Source organism: Felis catus, chromosome B3 (assembly GCF_018350175.1).
Source record: "Felis catus isolate Fca126 chromosome B3, F.catus_Fca126_mat1.0, whole genome shotgun sequence".
Classification (NCBI taxonomy): domain Eukaryota; kingdom Metazoa; phylum Chordata; class Mammalia; order Carnivora; family Felidae; genus Felis; species Felis catus.
Window position 1 is genome coordinate 45,122,065 of NC_058373.1, and position 19,670 is coordinate 45,141,734.

General features: G+C 42.0%; 1 protein-coding gene and 1 non-coding gene across 3 annotated transcripts in view; both read right to left on the reverse strand.

The window, feature by feature from the left end:
• The window catches only part of GCNT3 (glucosaminyl (N-acetyl) transferase 3, mucin type), a 110,688-nt gene that overhangs the window by 31,125 nt on the left and 59,893 nt on the right, over window positions 1–19,670 (reverse strand). The window lies entirely within an intron of this gene.
• TRNAQ-UUG lies at window positions 5,700–5,784 on the reverse strand. The gene has a single exon. It is a non-coding gene; the product is annotated as a tRNA-Gln (tRNA).

Below are 19,670 nucleotides of genomic sequence, written 5' to 3' on the forward strand. Positions count from 1 at the left end.
GAACATATAAAATATGTGTTAATTGACTTATGTTATTGGTAAGGCTTCTGGTCGACAATAGGCTATTAAGTTTTGGGGGAGTCAGAAGTTTTACATGGATTTTTGACTGGGTGATGGGGAGAGATAGCACCTCTAACTCCCTGTATTGTTCGAGCGTCAATTGTAGTTCTTGGAATTAACAGGTAGAGACTCCCTGAAGTCAGCTATGCCCCAAAACGTATTGCCACCAAGCTGAAACTAACTGAAATCCAAATAGCATTTAAGGGATTAATTTTGGGACACCTGAGTGGTTCAGTTGGTTAAGAGTCCAACTTCAGCTCAGGTCATGATCTCGCAGTCCATGAGTTTGGGTCCCGTGTCAGGCTCTATGCTGAGAGCTCAGAGCCTGGAGCCTGCTTCAGATTCTATGTCTCCCTTTCTCTCTACCTGTCCCCCACTCACGCTCTGTCTCTCGAAAATGAATAAATGTTAAAAAAAAAATTTTTTTTTTAAAAAGGGATTAATTTTGCTTAGGAAACTTTCTCAGAAATAGCCTACCAAAAAAGAGAGTTGGAAGCAAGTTAATAATGAGATTAAGGTGCCCTCCCAGGGTGCCTGGGTGGCTCGGTCAGTTGGGTGCCTGACTCTTGATTTCCACTCAGGTCATGATCTCACGGATCATGGGATAGAGCCCTGTGTTGGGCTCTGTGCTGACAGTGAGGAGCCTGCTTGGGATTCTCTCCCTCTCTCTGTTCCCCTCCCCCACTCTCTCTCTCTCACTCTCCCAAAATAAACAAACGTTAAAAAAAAAAAGCTGCCTTCCATTGTGTCATTAGGAAGTAACCTAAATGGAACCAATAATAAATGGTAAGTGACATGGCAGTGCTTAATCCATTCACCCCACGTAACAGTTGTTGATGGAGGAGGCTAAGTTTTAGATGCTAGAGTTACAAAGTTGATTAAGGCAGTCTCTACTTTCTTTTTTTAAATTTTTTTTTCAACTTTTATTTATTTTTGGGACAGAGAGAGACAGAGCATGAACGGGGGAGGGGCAGAGAGAGGGGGAGACACAGAATCAGAAACAGGCTCCAGGCTCTGAGCCATCAGCCTAGAGCCCGACGCGGGGCTCAAACTCACAGACCGCGAGATCGTGACCTGGCTGAAGTCGGACACTTAACCGACTGCGCCACCCAGGCGCCCCGGCAGTCTCTACTTTCAAGGTGCTCATAGTCTCGTGTGGGAGAAGTATGTGAAAACAGATTGTAATACCATGTAAGAGTACAAGCAGGAATATACACTGGCTTTAAAAGAGGCCCAGAGGTTGAAACAAAAAAAGGGAATGGTCAGAAATACAGGCACAAACAATTAAGTGTGGGTCTTAATGAAATCTAGAAGAAAAAAAAAGTAAGAATTTGTGTGGCTGCCTCCTGCATTGTCTAGAGAAGGGTCTTGGCTAGTGGCAGTGGCCATAGGATGAACAAATATGGGTTAAAGGAAATGTCTCCTTAGAACAGCCATTTGGGAAAGGAAAGGGAGATCACAACCCCAACACTATAAACATACATTTCAGATTTATATCTAAAAAGAAAAAACAGTTCCAAAAGATCCAGGAAATGTATGATACCTAAGTTGGGAATTTCTTTTTAGTGTTATATTAAGAACAGAAAATTAAAAAAAAAAAAAACAAAAAACAGATTTAACTATATGGAAACCATAAACAAAACTATCATTTGAAGTAAGAAATGGGACTTATGAGAAAGCTCTTTAAAAAGGAGAGGCTAAGACCTTCTTTCCTTCTTTGGGAACTCATGAATGCAGATTTAATGGCTGGGGCTTCAGCAGCTATCTAAGATCTTGAGGCAACATTGAAAGGGGAAGCCATGAGGTGAAAGTAATACCACGGAGCCATTTCACCAGTTCTGGACTGACTGCCTACTTCTAGGTTTCATTAATAAAAGCGAGAGAGACACCTTCTTTACTCACTACTTTTTCAGGTCTGATATGAGCCGTCATTCACAAATTCCTAACCCACACAGAAGCTGTTTCTTAATTGAGGGACATTTCAAATCATAGGTATGAAAAAGTCACATGTTTCAGGGGAGTCAAGAGAAGGTAGTCTGAAGGCTGTAGAGTATACAGGAGCTCTAATTCCCATCCTACCACCGCCTCCCTCATCCCCACACTATCACAGCATCTCTTGTTTCTCATGAAAAACACAGTTCAGGTGAGAAGTCTGGAAAAGAATGCACCCAACATTAACCACAGTATTCTTGGTTGTGTGATCACTGCCGGTTTTCAGTTTCTCTTTTTTGTTTCATCAGTTTTGGTTCCCCGCCTCCCTCCCCCGAAGTTTTCATCTAAATTCCAGTTAGTCAACATACCATGTAATATCAGTTTCAGGTATATAATACAGTGATTCAGTAATTCCATACAATACCTGGTGCTTACCACAACACATGCACTCCCTAATTCCAATCACCTCTTTCACCCACCACACCCATCAGATTATTCTCTATAGTTATGACCTTGTTTCTTGGCTTGCTTCTTTTCCCATGTTCATCTGTTTTGTTTCTTAAACTCCACATGTGAGTGAAATCATATGGCCTTTCTCTGACTTATTTCACTTAGCATTATACTCTCTAGCTCCATCCACATCATTGCAAATGTCAAGATTTTGTTTTTATGGCTGAGTAATATTCCATTGTGTATACATACCACATCTTCTTTATCTGTTCGTCTCATCAGTTTTCCAATTTATCGAGAATTCACATGTATTATGGATTTTTAGAATTTTTAAAAGCTATCTTAGAATCATCTTGGGAAACAAAACAAACACTACTCTCTTGGGGTGCCTGGGTGGCTCAGTCGGTTAAGTGTCCAACTCTTGATTACAGCTCAGGACATGATCTCGTAGTTCATGAGATCGAATCTCACGTTGAGCTCTGAGCTGCCAGTGAAGAGCCTGCTTGGGATTTTCTCTCTCTCTCTCTCTGCTCCTCCTGTGCATGTATGTGCTCTCTCTCAAAATAAACCTTTAAAAATAAATTATATATTTAATTGGCACCACCCACAGGATTTTCTTCATTTACCACAAAAATACTTTTTTCTCCGTTGCCATCACCTGGCATTATCTTTGGTTTTTGTCTTTTCCACAACTGATAGATGAAAAGTGATATCCCACTATGGTTTTCATCTGTATTTCTTTTATTAGTAGTAAACTTGAGCCCCTTTTCATATATTTGTGGCCATTTGCATTTCTTCTTCAATTTCTTTCCCACTAATGTTTTTCTGTCCATTTTTATGTTACACTATTTACTACTTATTATTAATTTGTAAGAGCTCTGAATTTAGGGGCACCTGGGTGGCTTAGGTGGTTTAGGCGTCCAACTGGTGATTTTGGCTCAGGTCATGATCTCTTGGTTTGTGAGTTCAAGCCCTGCATCGGACCCTGGGCTGGCAGCTCAGAACCTCCTTGGGATTCTCTCTCGGCACCTACCCTGCTCTCTTGCATACTCTCTCTCTCTCTCTCTCCCCAAAGTAAATAAACTTAAAAAAACATAGCTCTGAATTTATCAGTTATGTACTCTTCGTTCAGTTTCTGTGGCTATGTCATCCCAGTGCGTTGTTTGACTATGTTTTATGGGGCTCTTTCCTAGGCTTAACACTCGATACACAGAAACTCACGATTATTTGATACGGTCAAACTTCTCTATTTTTTCCTTTTGCCTTCGGAGATTCGTGTAATGAATGGAACAGAAAGCCCATTTCTACTCCAGGGTCATACAAATATTCACTCACATTTCCGTTTAATAATTTTTAGGGGCTTTTTACATTTAAATTTTGGAGCCATCGGGGATATATTTTGATGTAGGGGAGGCAATGATTATGCTAGGACCGCACAGTTATCTTGGCCATGTTCTGAGTGGCAGAAGCCACACACTTCAGGTGCTATTTAAGTAAGATGCAGGGATCCCCTGCTTTCCTCAGACTACACTCACTTCACTTTCACAAAAGACTGACGTTAGCATCCGTTAAATCCAAAGGGGAGTTTCACTTTTGCTAAAAAAATTAATTAAAAAAATAAAAAGCTGCTACTCTACTAACGTAGGTCTTTCAAAAAGCAAAGTGGCTTCACAGAAACTTTGGGAAAGCAGGGGATACTCTTCCCTTTTACTGTGTGGCTTATGAAAGTGTCCATGGGCACACCCTACCTTCAGGTCGTGGGGGAGGCGTGTATTCTCATGAGCTCTGGTCAAGCTCCCATCCACAATGCCATACATCCGTGCCATCATGCAGAGATAGAGCGGGTCTAACAACCAACCTGATCCACTTATACTCGTGGGAAAAATTTTTTTAACTAAGGGACTTACTCACGTGTTGGTTCTGTGAGAAAGCCAAAAAGCAGGAGAGGTTAGAAGCTGGTATTTGCGAAGGGAGACAGAAGTACCTGGCGAGTCCAGAGGGCTAGCAGAAACACACAGTGACAGGCAAACGGAGCCCAGTGCGGAAGCATCAGGAAGAACCTGCTATACAGTTCCATGAGTGGCAGAATAAGGAAGGCAGGCCTTTGTGGGGTTAAAGCAGGCAGGGGACTAATCCCCAAATAAACACATACATAGAAGGTGGTGATGGAGGCCGGAAAAGCTTGGATTAATTGGCACCCCATTCTCCATACCCATTAATGGAACCATTTTCTGCTCTGTCCTTTCCAATGGAAACAAATGGGGAACAGGGTGATATCCGGGGTTTATGCATCAAGTCAACTTCCAGGGACTGTCCAGGGCGCATTCAAACTGATTACCAACCTCTGTAACAAAATATTCCTCTCCCTCACTGTGTGACTTTACAGCTACTTGGCTTCTCTAGGCCTCAGTTTCCTCACTGTGTTGAAACTCTAACCCTAAGCCTGAACCCTAAACCCGTACCCCTGAATCTGGAAGTCCAGCTCTTTCAACACAGAACTCCTCTGATCCTGCTGCCTGGCCTCTTTGTCTTGGGAGCAGCATGCCTGGATGGTTCAAGAATCCTTATCTGCCAGCAGAGCTCCCCAAAGGAGGAAGGAAGGAGGAAAGGACTAGAAGTGAGGGGCCAGCTGGGAGGATTCTGGGAAGAGAAGTCCATGTGCAAATGACAAGGGCCTAGCCATGTCGGTGACAATGGGGATAAGAAGACAGAATAGACAGAGACAGGCAAAATTTTAAAGTATCACAGAGATAGATCTGAGGAGACTTGAAAACCAAATCTGAAAACTAGCAGCCTTCGGACCTGAAGTTCACGATGGTGACCCCAGGTCACACCAGCCAGGAAAGGAAAAGTCGATCGCTTTCACAAAACTTGAAAACTTTGAATAACTTTCATAAAAGTTAAAAATATGACTCTCCACAAGTATACACTGAACAGGCACCAAAATCTTACTCAATTAGATAATCTAAGACAGAGGAGAAGGAAGAAGGTACATCTGGCTCAAAGAGCATCTTGAGAAACGATTTGCAGACATTTATAAAGCAATGTTAGAATAAAGTTTCTAGTTTAGATACAAAACTGGTCAACACTCCAAGGTGATACAAAAATCATAACATTTGGCATCTGTCTTTTTTAATTTTTTCATGTTTTATTATTTTTGAGAGAGAGACAGACACACGGAGCACGAGTGGAGGAGGCACAGAGAGAGGGAGACACAGAATCTGAAGCAGGCTCCAGGCTCTGAGCTGTCAGCACAAAGCCCGAGGTGGGGCTTGAACCCACGAACCCTGAGATCATGACCTGAGCCAAAGTCAGACGCTTAACCAACTGAACCACCCAGGCGGCCCTAGGATCATTTAGTGAACAGAAATTATTTGCCTCTCTACAGAAAAGACCTGGAAATACTAGGGAAATTCACGGAGTCTGAGACCTTAACTAATAGGAAATAAGGAAGCCAAACAAATACTCGTTTTTCTAAATTAGTAGTTCTCAACCAGGAGAGCTTTTGCCTTCCAGGGGACATTTGGTATTATGTGGAGACCTTTTTTGGTCACAGCTCAGCAACTCTGGGAGCTGGGTGGGGGGGGTGGTTAGCATCTTGCGAGTCGAGGCCCTACAGGGCACAGGACAGACTCCGAAATAAGAAATTATCCTGCCCCAAATATCAACAGTGTAAAGGGTGAGAAGCTCTGCCCTAGACCATCACCCCTGGATGGGCTTGTTAAAGAATGCCCTCAGAGGACTCTGTCATCATCGCAAGAGTATGTTGCCCATTGTTTTTTCTCATTCACACGTTTTAAGTAATTTATATTACCAGTAACGTCAACCATCTGCTTTCAAAGGAAGGTAGAGTTCTTTTTACAAGTATTTCACCCAAGAATTTTTTTAAAGTTTTCTCCTTAACCTGAGGAACATGAGAAAAAAAAATCACTTGAACAGAACGCCTCTCCCCATTTACTGAGCATCTGGTCTTCTTGAGCTCCCAAGGTAGTTTCTGTCTAAAGATGATAGGATTTTTCCAGGGAGCATGAAAGGACCCATAAATTTCTTAAACAAACCCCCCCCCCCGCCCCAAACACGAAAAAGATGCTATGATAGAACTTGGGGAAGCAGACAGAAGTGACAGACGTACAGGTCACAGGAAGGACAGCACAGGGAGGAGAGAGGGGCCGATGGCCACACCAGGCGCCCCCCTCCGAATCCACCACCTTCCCTCCCGTTCCTGCTCCAGCCCTCTAGTTCCAAACCTCTGCCAACACCACTGTCCCCTGAGGCACCCAGGCCAGGCTTTTCAATTACATCTCAGGCTCTTCCTCTTTCCTTCCCACCTGCATGAATTGACGCGTTCAGTAAAGCACGTCCGGAGCAATTACTGATTATTGCTGGGCGCTGAGCACAGAGACAACAGTGAGCAAAACTGTCTTTCAGCGGATTGCCAAGGCCCTTGGATTCCTCCCTGATTAGCTCTCCATCCTTGTCCTTTCTTACCGTGAGTCAGGCTCTTTGCAGCCACAGCCTCTTACTCCTCTGCCCCCGGTACAGCTTCGCCTGCCTTCAGATCCTCTCCCTGAAGCACAACTCTGCCCCATGCAACTCCCTGCTAAAAACAGATCCCCAGGAACTTCCCTTTGCGTGGGCTTAGAGAACAGAATCCAGTCACCTTCACTCAGCCATCAGGCTCCTTCAGACTTCACTCCCAGGTTTTCTTGATTCAAAGATACTGCTTCGGAAAGCACCATTCGCTGCTCCCAGGACAGAGGGCGGCTCATTTTTTCAACTCCCTCATCTGGAGGTATCATAAAAGCACCCAACCACTATGCCTGTCATGCTAGATAAATATTTACCGGCCCCAAAATAAATATTCCTAATGTCAGAAAACAAATTATGATCATCTACAGTGTGTCGTCAGAACATTTTTTTTTAAGCTGCAAGGTTTTTTTTTTTAATTTTGTTATTTACTTTGTGAGAGAGGGAGAGGAAAAAAAAAGAACCAGTGGGGGAGGGGCAGAGGACGGGCGGGGGGTGGGGGGAGTGGGGGGGGTGGGGCGGGGGTGGTTGGGAACTGAGGATCCAAAGCTGGCTCTGTGCTGACAGCAGAAAGCCTGTTATGGGGCTTGAACTCACGAACCGTGAGACTGTGACCTGAGCCGAAGTCAGACACTTAATTGAGTGAGCCACCCAGGTACCCCTGTGACATTTTTAATAGGTTTTTCATTTTAAAAATGAGTTTTGCTACTTCCAAACATTTAAAAATCTAAATTTAAAGTAATAAGTTCTCTGGGGGGGAAAGATATTCAAGGGAAACAGGTGCTATATTTTTAAATTCATTCTTTTAAAAAATTTTTTTAACATTTATTTGTTTTTGAGACAGAGAGAGACAGAGCATGAACGGGGGAGGGTCAGAGTGAGAGGGAGACACAGAATCGGAAACAGGCTCCAGGCTCTGAGCAGTCAGCACAGAGCCCGACACGGGGCTCGAACTCACGGGCCGTGAGATCGTGACCTGAGCTGAAGTCGGACGCCCAACTGACTGAGCCACCCAGGTGCCCCCAGGTGCTATATTTTTAAAATGATATCCTCACAAAGCTGACATTTATCGTTCATTCAACCTGTGGTGGATGCAAGGATATTCTTGGTGAACCGAATGTAGGCCTTTACCTCAAGGAATTTAACAGACAAGTGGAGAATACAAGCAGGTATTAGATTTGTGTAAGGTGCTTTGATAGGTTCTTTGGTTGCAAATATGCGGGTCAGAGAAGGCCCCTGAAAGAGGTAATATCTAGGCTGAGACCTGATATTTGTGTCTATTAATTTTTCTTTTTGTTTTATAAGGAGAAGGCTTAAAACCACGATTGTCCAATTTAAAACTTCAGCCTCTTTTAGCACCTGTCACAATGTGGTCTAGATAGTCATTTAATCTCTGAACTTATACCCCGCAACCTTGCTCGTTTGGCCTGCCACCTTCTTGCAAATAAAGACTGTATCTTACTCATTATGTATCTCCAGTATCTGTGATTGTGACTTGTATTTGTAGCCAGTAATGTGGGTGGAATAGAATGGACAAAATGGAACAAACTGGAAACGATATATACTTTACTGAATATCTTCGTGCAGTTGTGAGGCAAGCTATTTGGCAAGCAAATATTGGTAAACAAATTCAGCTAATATCTGATAAGTACTATGAACAATTATACATGAACAATTTAAACAACCCAGAAGGAATGAATAAATTCCAAGAAAAATAAAACCCACTAAGACTGAATTAGGAAGAAATAGAAAATCTGAACAGACCAATTACTAGTGAGGAGACTGAATCCGTGATCAAAAGCTTCCCAAGAAACAAAAGTCCAGGACTAGATGGTTTCCCTGATGAATTCTACTCAGCATTTGAAGAATACCTTTTTTTCTCACACTATCCCAAAGTTAGAAGAGCAGGAAACACTTCCAAATTCATTTATGAGTCCAGCATTACTGTGACATTAAAATGAGACAAGGACATTACAAGAAAAAGTTACAGGCCAATATCCATGATGAACACAGATGCAAAAATCCTCAACAAAATATTAGCAAACAAAATTCAACAATACTTTAAGAGAATCACATTACACGATGAAGTTCCAGGGATACGAAAATGATTCAGTATCTGCAAATCAATCACTTTGATACACCAAATAACAAAATGAAGGATAAATATCATAGATCATCTCAATAGATACCAAAAAAGTATTTGATAAAATTCAACTTTTCTGATAAAAATTCCCAACATGGATGAAAGACCTCAATGTAAGACAGGAAGCCATCAAACTCCTCGAGGAGAAAGCAGGCAAAAACCTCTTTGATCTTGGCCACAGCAACTTCTTACTCAACACCTCTGGAGGCAAGGGAAATAAAAGCAAAAATGAACTACTGGGACCTCATCAAAATAAAAAGCTTCTGCACAGCGAAGGAAACAATCAGCAAAACTAAAAGGGAACCAACAGAATGGGAGAAGATATTTGCAAATGACATATCAGATAAAGGGTTAATATCCAAAATCTACAGAGAACTTATCAAACTCAACACCCAAAAAACAAATAATCCAGTGAAGAAATGGGCAAAAGATATGAATAGACACTTCTCCAAAGAAGACATCCAGATGGCCAACAGACACATGAAAAAATGCTCAACATCACTCATCATCAGGGAAATACAAATCAAAACCACAATGAGATACCACCTTACACCTGTCAGAATGGCTAACATTAACAACTCAGGCAACAACCGATGTTGGCGAGGATGCGGAGAAAGAAGATCTCTTTTGCATTGTCTGTGGGAATGCAAGCTGGTGCAGCCACTCTGGAAAACAGTATGGAGGTTCCTCAAAAAACTAACAATAGAACTACTCTATGACTCAGCAATTGCACTACCAGGCATTTATCCACGGGATACAGGTGTGCTGTTTTGAATGGACACATGCATCCCCATGTTTATAGTAGCACTATCAACAATAGCCAAAATATGGAAAGAGCCCAAATGTTCAACAATGGATGAATGGATAAAGAAGATGTGGTGTATGTGTATATATATATATATATATATATATATATATATATATATATATATATATATATATACACACACACACACACACACACACACACACATACACGATGGAGTATTACTTGGCAATCAAAAAGAATGAAATCTTGCCATTTGTAACTAAGTGGATGGAACTGGAGGGTATTATGCTAAGTGAAATTAGTCCGAGAAAGACAAAAATCATATGCCTTCACTCATATGAGGACTTTAAGAGACAAAACAGATGAACATAAGGGGAAGGGAAACAAAAATCATATAAAAACAGGGAGGGTGACAAAACAGAAGAGACTCATAAATATGGAGAACAAACTGAGGGCTACTTGGAGGGGTTGTGGGAGGGGGAATGGGCTAAATGGATAAGGGGCACTAGGGAATCCACTCCTGAAATCATTGTTGCACTGTGTGCCAGCTAATTTGGATGTGCATTTTAAAAAATAAAAAATAAAATAAAAAAGAGCCCCCCAAAAGAGATGAATAAACCAAATGAAATATACATTCAAAAAAAGAATTCCCAACAAAGTGGGTTTAGAGGAATATACTGCAACGTAATTAAAGCCATATATGACAAACCCACAGCTAACATATTCAGTAGTGAAAAGCTAAAAGCTTTTCCTCTGACATCAGGAACAAGATAAGGATTTACACTCTTATCACTTGTATTCAACATAGTATTCAAAGTCCTAGCCAGAGCAATTAAGCAAGAAAACAAGAAAGGCATCTAAATTGGTAAGGATGCAATACTCTCTATTTGCAGATGACATGATACTATATATAGAAAATCCTAAAGATTCCACCAAAAAACTATTAGAACAAATGAATTTAGCAAAGCTTCAGGGTTAATATATAGAAATTGGTTGCATTTCCACACACTAATAACAAAGTAGCAGAGAGACAAATTTTAAAAATAATCCCATTTATAGAGGTGCCTGGGTTGCTTAGTTGGTTAAGCGTCCAACTCCTGGTTTCAGCTCAGGTCCTGATCTCATGGTTTGTGAGACTGAACCCTGCATTAAGCTCCATGCTGACAGCTAGAAGCCTGCTTGGTATTCTCTCTCTGCCTTTCTCTCTGCACCCCCCCCCCAATTGCACATACACTCTCTCTCTCAAACTTTTAAAAAATAAAAAATAATCCCATTTATAATTGGATGAAAAATAATAAAATACCTAGAAATAAATTTAGCCAGGGAGGTGAAAGAACTCTGTTCTTAAAACTATAAGACACTGGGGCGCCTGGGTGGCGCAGTTGGTTAAGCGTCCGACTTCAGCCAGGTCACAATCTCGCGGTCCGTGAGTTCGAGCCCCGCGTCAGGCTCTGGGCTGATGGCTCAGAGCCTGGAGCCTGTTTCTGATTCTGTGTCTCCCTCTCTCTCTGCCCCTCCCCCGTTCATGCTCTGTCTCTCTCTGTCCCCAAAATAAATAAATGTTGAAAAAAAAATTAAAAAAAAAAACTATAAGACACTGGGGTGCCTGGGTGGCTCAGTTGGTTAAGCGACCGACTTCGGCTCAGGTCATGATCTCACAGTTGGTGAGTTCGAGCCCTGCATCAGGCTCTGTGCTGACAGCTCAGAGCGTGGAGCCTGCTTCGGATTCTGTGTGTCCCCCTCTCTCTGCCCCTCCCCTGCTCACACTCTGTGTCTCTGTCTCTCATTAATAAATAAAAAACGTTAAAAATATTAAAATTAAGACACTGATGAAAGAAATTGAAAACAACACAAATAAATGGAAAGATATACCATGCTCATGGACTTAAAGAATTGATATTGTTAAAATGTACATACTAGCCAAAGCAATCTATATATTTAATGCAATTCCTATCAAAATACCAGTAGTATTTTTAACAGAACTAGAATAAATAATCCTAAAGTTATATAGAACCATGAAAACCAAAGTAAGCTTGAGAAAGAAAAACAAAGCTTGAAGTACCACAATCCCAGATTTCAGGGTATACTACAAAGCTATAGTCATCAAAACAGTGTAGTACTAGCACAAAACCAGACACATAGATCAATGGAACAGAAGACAGTGCCCAGAAATAAACCCACACTTATATGGTCAATTAATCTATGACAAAAGAGGCAAGAATATACACTGGGGAAAAGATCGTCGCTTCAAAAAATGGTGCTGGGAAAACTGGACAGCTAGAAAAGAATAAGACTGGACCGTTTTCTCACACTATACACAAACAGAAGGTGGAATCAAGACCTAAACGTGAGACTTGAAATCATGAAACTCCTCGGAAAAAACATAGGCAGTGATCTCTTGGACATCAGCCTAGCAACATTTTTTCTAGATATGTCACCTCAGGCAAGGGAAACTAAAGCAAAAGAAACTACTACAACTATACCAAAATAAAAAGCTTTTGCACAATGAAAGAAACCATCAACAAAATGGAAAGACAATTTGCTGAATGGGAGAAGCTATTTGCAAATGATAGATCTAACGAGGGTTAATATCCAAAACATATAAACAAGTACTACAATTCAACACGAAAAAACAATCTGATTAAAAAAGAGGCTGAGGTCCTGAATAGACGTTTTTCTATAGAAGACATAGAGATGGCCAACAGACACATGAAAAGATGCTCAACATCTTTAATCAACGGGAAATGTTAATCAAAACCACAATGAGATATCACCCCACACATGTCAGAATGGCTAATACCAAAAAGACAGGAGGGACATCTGGGTGGCTCAGCTGGTTGAGTGTCCGACTCTTTGGCTCAGGTCATGATCCCACAGTCATGGAATCAAGCCCCAGGTCAGACTGTGCACTGAGCGTGAAGCCCGCCTCACATTCTGCCTCTCCCCCTTTGCCTCTCCCCAGCTCATGTACATGCTCTCTCCCGAAAATAATAATAAAAAGAAAGACCAGAAAAAATAAGAGTTAACAAGGATGCAGTGAAAGGGAAATCTTCATGCTATGTTGGTGGGAATGTAAATTGATGTAGCCACTGGGAGACAGTATCGAGGTTCCTTAAAAAAACAAAACAAAAATAAAAATGCCATATGATCCAATAATTCCACTGCTGGGAATTTACCCAAAGAAAACGTAAACACTAATTCAAAAAGATATATATATATCCCTATGTTTACTGCAGCACTAATTAAAATAGCCGATATATGGAAGCAACCAAAACGTCCATCAATAGATGAATGAATAAGGAAGATATAGTATCTATACACACAATGGAATATTACTCAACCGTAAAAAGAATGAGATCTTGCCATTTGTGACAACATGGATGCACTAGAAGGTATTATGCTAAGTGAAATAAATCAGACACACAAAAAAGACAAATGCCATACAATTGCACTTATATGTGGAACCTATAACACACACACACACACGCACGCCAGAAACAGTTTCCTAAGCGTAGTGAATAAACTAGTGGTTTCCAGAGGGTTGTGGGAATGGCAAAATAGGTGAAAGGGATTAAGAGGTATAAATGTCCAGTTGTAAAATTAAGTCAGTCACAGGGATGTAAAGTACAGCATGGGGAATACAGTTAATAATATTGTAGTAACTTTGTTTTTTTTTTAAAAAAAATTTTTAACGTTTATTTATTTTTGAGACAGAGAGAGAGAGCATGAACGAGGGAGGGGCAGAGAGAGAGGGAGACACACAATCGGAAGCAGGCTCCAGGCTCTGAGCCATCAGCCCAGAGCCCGACGCGGGGCTCGAACTCACGGACCGCGAGATCGTGACCCGGGCTGAAGTCAGATGCTTAACCGACCGAGCCACCCAGGCGCCCCAATATTGTAGTAACTTTGTATAGTGACAGGTGGTAACTGCGCTTAGGGTGAGCACTGTGTAATATATAGAACTGCCAAATCACTATGTCCTACACCTGAAACATAACATTGTATGTCAATTATACTTCAATTTTAAAAAGAAAAAAGAAAAACACCTACTATCTATCTACAACGTAAGATCATTCAGCCATAAAAAAGGAAATCTTGCTATTTGTAAAAACACAGATGGAACCTGAGGGCATTATATTAAGCAAAATAAGTCAGAGAAAAACACTGTATGATCTCACTTATATGTGGAATTTGAATAAACAAACAAAAAAACAACTAACTCTTGAGTACAAAGAATAGATTGGTGGTTGCCACAGGCAAGAGGTATGGGGTGGGAGAAAGGGGTGAGGGTGGTCAACAGGTACAAACTTCCCGTTATAAGTCAAAGGGATGTAATATACAGCCTGGGGACTGGAGTTAATAATATTGTACTGTATATTTGAAAGCTGCTAAGAGGGGAGTTCTTAAAAGTTCTAACCACTGGGGAAATGAATTGTAACTATGTGAGGTGGCAGGAGTTTACTAGGTTTATTCTGGTGACAATTTCACAATATATGTAAATTTCAATCATCATGGTGTACACCTGAAAATAATATAATGTTATATGTCTACTTTATGGCAATAAAACAACCATCAGTCACCACCCAGTCCCCACTTCACAGCTGTGAGATCCTGGACAAGTTGCTTAACTCCTCTGAGGCTTAGTTTCCTGGTCTCCAGAGTGGCGGTGTTGGGGAGGAGAGGGTGGGAAAGGATAAAAAAACAAACCAACTATTTCCTAGAGTTTTGCATATTAACAAGGCCCAATGTCTTCACAGTCATAGAGGCTCAATCAATAAAACGCAGTGTGGATTATTTTCAAAAAGTAGAATCTGATAAGTTCAATCACGTATTTTCTTTTTCTTCGCTGAACTGATCTTATCAAGACCACTTTTCTGCAGGCCATTTGCTACTTCGCACTCTCTATGGCACAGTTGTCACAGAATGGAGAAGGGTTAAATAGAACTACACACCTTCCACCTTTCTCGAGCGCTATGCATAAAACCCAGCAATGAGAAGGGAGGCAGTAAGCATACATTGGTGTGTGAGAGAGACTGAGCTCTTTTATTCAGTAGCTGAAACGTATGAAGAGCCGGTTGTTTAACTTTATTCCTCTTACTTCACACAATATGCCAAATCCAGTTCTCAGGCAATGCTTATTTGTACCTGTGCAAAATAAACATGGAAGTCTCTGTCACAAGCGCCCTGATCATTTCTGGTGAACCACTGTTTTCCTCTGCCTAGACAAGGCAGGCAAAAAATCCCCGTGAAAAGGAACAGATTAAGACCACGGGAAATTCAAGTCAAGTCTGAAGCGATCATTTAAATTTATTTAAATGTATGGGGCGCCTGGGTGGCTCAGTCGGGTTAAGTGGACGACTTCTGCTTGGGTCATGGTCTCGCTGTTGGCGTTTGAGCCCCCGTATTGGGCTCTGTGCTGACAGCTCAGAGCCTGGAGCCTGCTTCAGATTCTGTGTCTTCCTCTCTCTCTCTGCCCCTCCCCCACTCACACCCCGTCTCTCTCCCCCTCTCAAAAGTAAACATTTAAAAAAATGTATTTAAATGTATCAGCTTGGACTAGTAGTACTATGTAAATAGGACTATGTAGGTGTGGTGGAACAGGTGGCCCTTTAGACCAGGTGCAATCCCATCATCCCGCATTGGCTCTGCCTGTGTTCTCCTGAGACTGAGGGCTAAGGAGACCCATGCATCACAAGAAGGAGATGACCACCAGAAATGTCTCACTTAGAAGCTTGAAGCTACTTTTCATGTCTTTTCCTAATTACCACATTTCTTTGAATCGAAGATACTGTTGGTCAGAGGATCTCTTGTTATTTGATGACCCACCGAGGAAGCACAAAGGCTGCCATGAAAGGCAGACACAGAGCTTTCTGGTCATTTAGAATGTTCTTGCTTAAAGAGCTCCTTCACACTTACTTAGGCTCAAATGCCAGTGCTCAGCGTCTTGCCTTCCCTGGAACCATTAACGTTGACAGTTTAATTTTTGAGGCTGTTGAAGAACTGCAGGGTTTAGGTAGCATTTCGTAGGTGACTACATTTGTAGTTTTAGTTTGGGGCCCAACTCAATCACTTGTCTCTGGAAACTGAGCGACTTCTGTTCAAAATCCATAGGAAGCTCCTAAAAGATGACTGATCAACTCCTTAATGATGGCTCAATAATGATGCATGAATCAGTCACACAAGTCATTGCTTTGAAACTTGTTCTGAAGAACTGGGCAATTCTTCCTGCTTTTGGGTGCAGTGCTCGGCCTAGGAAAGTGGCTGTAACAAGTTGTTATGGCCTTATAGCTAATCCTCTTTCTAATCTCTCACATGGGGCACCTGGGTGGCTCAGTCGGTTGAGCATCTGACTTCGGCTCAGGTCATGATCTCACAGTTCATGAGTTGGAGCCCCGCACTGAGCTCACTGCTCTCAGCATGGAGCCCACTACAGCTCGTCTGTACCCTCCCTCTCTGCCCCTCCCTTACTCATGCTCACTCTTAAAAATAAACATTAAAAAAAAAAAAAGATTCTATAAAAAAAAATAAACAAAATATTTTGTTGGTGCCTGGCAAGAAAATATCAGATTTTGGTCATTCCTCCAACAATGAACATTTGCTTCTCTAATATGTGATCTATGCCCTTGTACCTTTTTGTAATGCCATACAGTGGTGATGGCTTTATGGATGTACGTGTGTGTGCAGAGAAGGAGAAAGAGTATACTTGAAACGTGCTGAGTTTACTGTATGTCAATCATATCTCAGTCAAGCTGCTTTTTAAGAAGCATTGTAAATCACCAGGGGATGAATGGATAAACAAAATGTGATATATACATATAATGGAATTTCATTCAGCCTTAGAAAGGGAGGAACTTGTGACAAATGCTGTAACATGGATTACTCTTAAGACATTATGCTAAGTGAAATAAGCCAGTCACAAAAGGGCCAATACTGTATGAAGCCACTTAGATGAGTTACCTAGATGAGTCAAAATTCAGAAAGGAGGTGGACAGTGCTTACCAGGGTGGGAAGGAGATGAAAACGGGATTAGTGCTTAATGGAGAGCGTTTCAGTTTGGCATGATGAAAAAGTCCTGGAGATGGATGGTGGTGAGGGTTATACAACAATACAAATGCACCTAATGCCACTGAACTGTACAGTTAAAAGTGGTTACAATGGTAAATTTACTAAACTCGATATGTATCTTTCCAACAACGTACCTAACTCTGTTGAAGAGACAATGTGAATAGTGATGCCCAGGTTTACCTGCATGTCCAGTACATGCCAGCTACAGCAGGTTGTAGGAGGTCAACAGGGATCAATGAATACTGTTGATGCTAAGAGGTCTTAAACTGGGAAAAAACATGTATGTTAGAACTGATGAAATATATGGGAACGCCAGGTGGCTCAGTAGGTTAAGCATCTGACTCTCGGTTTCAGATGGCTGAGGTCATAATCTCACAGTCCATGAGTTCGAGCCCCACATCAGGCTCTGCCACTTAAAAACAGAATTGATGAAATATGATTCTTTTTATTGTTTTAAGTTTATTTATTTATTTTTGAGAGAGACAGAGAAAAAAACACAAGCAGGGGAGGAACAGAGAGAGAGGGAGAGAAGAGACACAGAATCTGAAGCAGGCTCCAGGCTCTGAGCCATCAGCACAGAGCCCAATTCAGGGCTGAAACTCACAGACTGTGAGATGATGACCTTGAGCTGAAGTTAGGCACTCAACTGACTGAGCCACCCAAGCGCCCCATGACTTTTTTTTTTTTTTTTTTTTTTTGAGAGTGCGAGCACGAAAGCACGAGTATGTAAGATAGGCAGAGAGAGAGGGGGAGAGAGAGAATCTGAAGCAGGCTCCACACCCAGGGACTCAATTCCATGACTCTGGGCTCATGACCTAAATTGAAATCAAGAGTTGGATGTGTAACCAACTGAGTCACCCTGGCTCCCCGATAAAATAGGATTTTTAAAACTGCAATAATTAGGGGCACCTGGGTGGCTTAGTTGTTAAGCGTGTGACTTTGGCTCAGGTCATGACCTCATGGTCTGTGAGTTCGAGCCCCTTGTTGGGCTCTGTGCTGACAGCTAACACATCTTATGTGAAAAGAACTGTTGACCCCCATCTATTTCAAATACTCCTACAAGAAGAGGCCCAGCCCCTTGATTCCGCTGTGCATTTCATTCATATTGGTCAAATACAAAATAAAGAATTGTTAACACTGCCCGAAGTAAATTTTACACTATCAGCTTCTTTTTACTTAAAATTTTGACCATTTCTTAATTCAGTACCACAAATAGTTATTGACAGCTTCCAGATAGGTAAAGGTGGCGACATGTTTCTGCTTTTAATCTGTGGCTTAATACTAGATCATATGCATTCTATTATTTTTTCATAAATATCCTCAAATTAATACAGACGATTCTTCATAGTGTCCCTGCTACTCACACTTAACACTCATCTAGGAGCTACAGAAAGAGATTGCTACTTGAGAGGAAGAAATTGGCCCCTCTAAAATAATATAGCAGTTTGAGTAGGTAAGAGTAGTGAGTGGTTAGAGAAAGAGATAAACGGCTAGAAATAAAATAGATCCCTAGTGACTTACTTGGCTAACAGTGTAAGCTTTTTCAAAGACATGTTGATTGCGGGGCGCCTGGGTGGCGCAGTCAGTTAAGCGTCCGACTTCAGCCAGGTCACGATCTCGCAGTCCACGAGTTCGAGCCCCGCATCGGGCTCTGGGCTGATGGCTCAGAGTCTGGAGCCTGTTTCCGATTCTGTGTCTCCCTGTCTCTCTGCCCCTCCCCCGTTCATGCTCTGTCTCTCTCTGTCCCAAAAATAAATAAACGTTGAAAAGAAAAAAAAAAAGACATGTTGATTGCTTTTTCAGAGAGCCCTTTTCAAGTTTGCTGACTTAGAATTACAGGGGCCACCTTTTCCTTATGGGGTAGCATAGCGTCTGTTTGCTTTATCTCAGTGTTATCTTTCTCCTCTGCTGAAACCAGGGGACACTCTGAAGGGATCTAAGGTCATAATCATTAAGAAAAGAAGTTCTATGTTTTGATGTGGTAAGACAATCTGTCTGTGGGACCGCCCAACCGTCGGAGGTGTTCTCCCCTTCCTTCCAGGGAGGCAGTTCTTATAAAGCAATCTCAGAATATTGTAACATTCTGGGCCTCTTTTTGTCCCACAGCAAAACATGGCACAGGCAGACCTGCTTAGTGTCATAGGACAATCGTGCAGAGTACTATAGTCAACAGCTCCGTTCTTTGGCTCACGGTCTCCTACTGGTGTTCCTCACCCTGTGCAGACCACTACTGACAGCCTCCAGACTCAGTTCTCTTGTTTCCTGGTAAATATCAGGAAGTCAGAGTTTCTATCTGCTAACTCTCCTGTGAGTAGTTCTTCAGCCCTGTCCCTGACTGTCCTGGGGGGCATCCCTCCTTACCCCCACCCCCAGCCACTGCCTACAGCTCCACTTCCCTCTCCTCAGGCACCAGGGGAAGGTTGACCTCGTTGTCCGCCAAGAAACCACCCCACAATATCCTCCAGGTAGATCAGACTACACGGAAGGATTTGGAAGAAACCCAAAGGAGTTCAGTGTAGAAGGGGTATGATTAAAACTATGTGCCCAGGAAATTAAACTCCTTATGAAGGCCCCCGCCCCCAACTCCTAATTTAGATCTCCTACTCACCTCCTATCCCCTCTGCCTTCCATCTAAAATACCAAGGCCTTCTACTAGTAGGGATTGATCTGACTCCAGAACCCCCTGCCCTGTACTTGGGGCACACTTTCCACAGTCTGATCCGG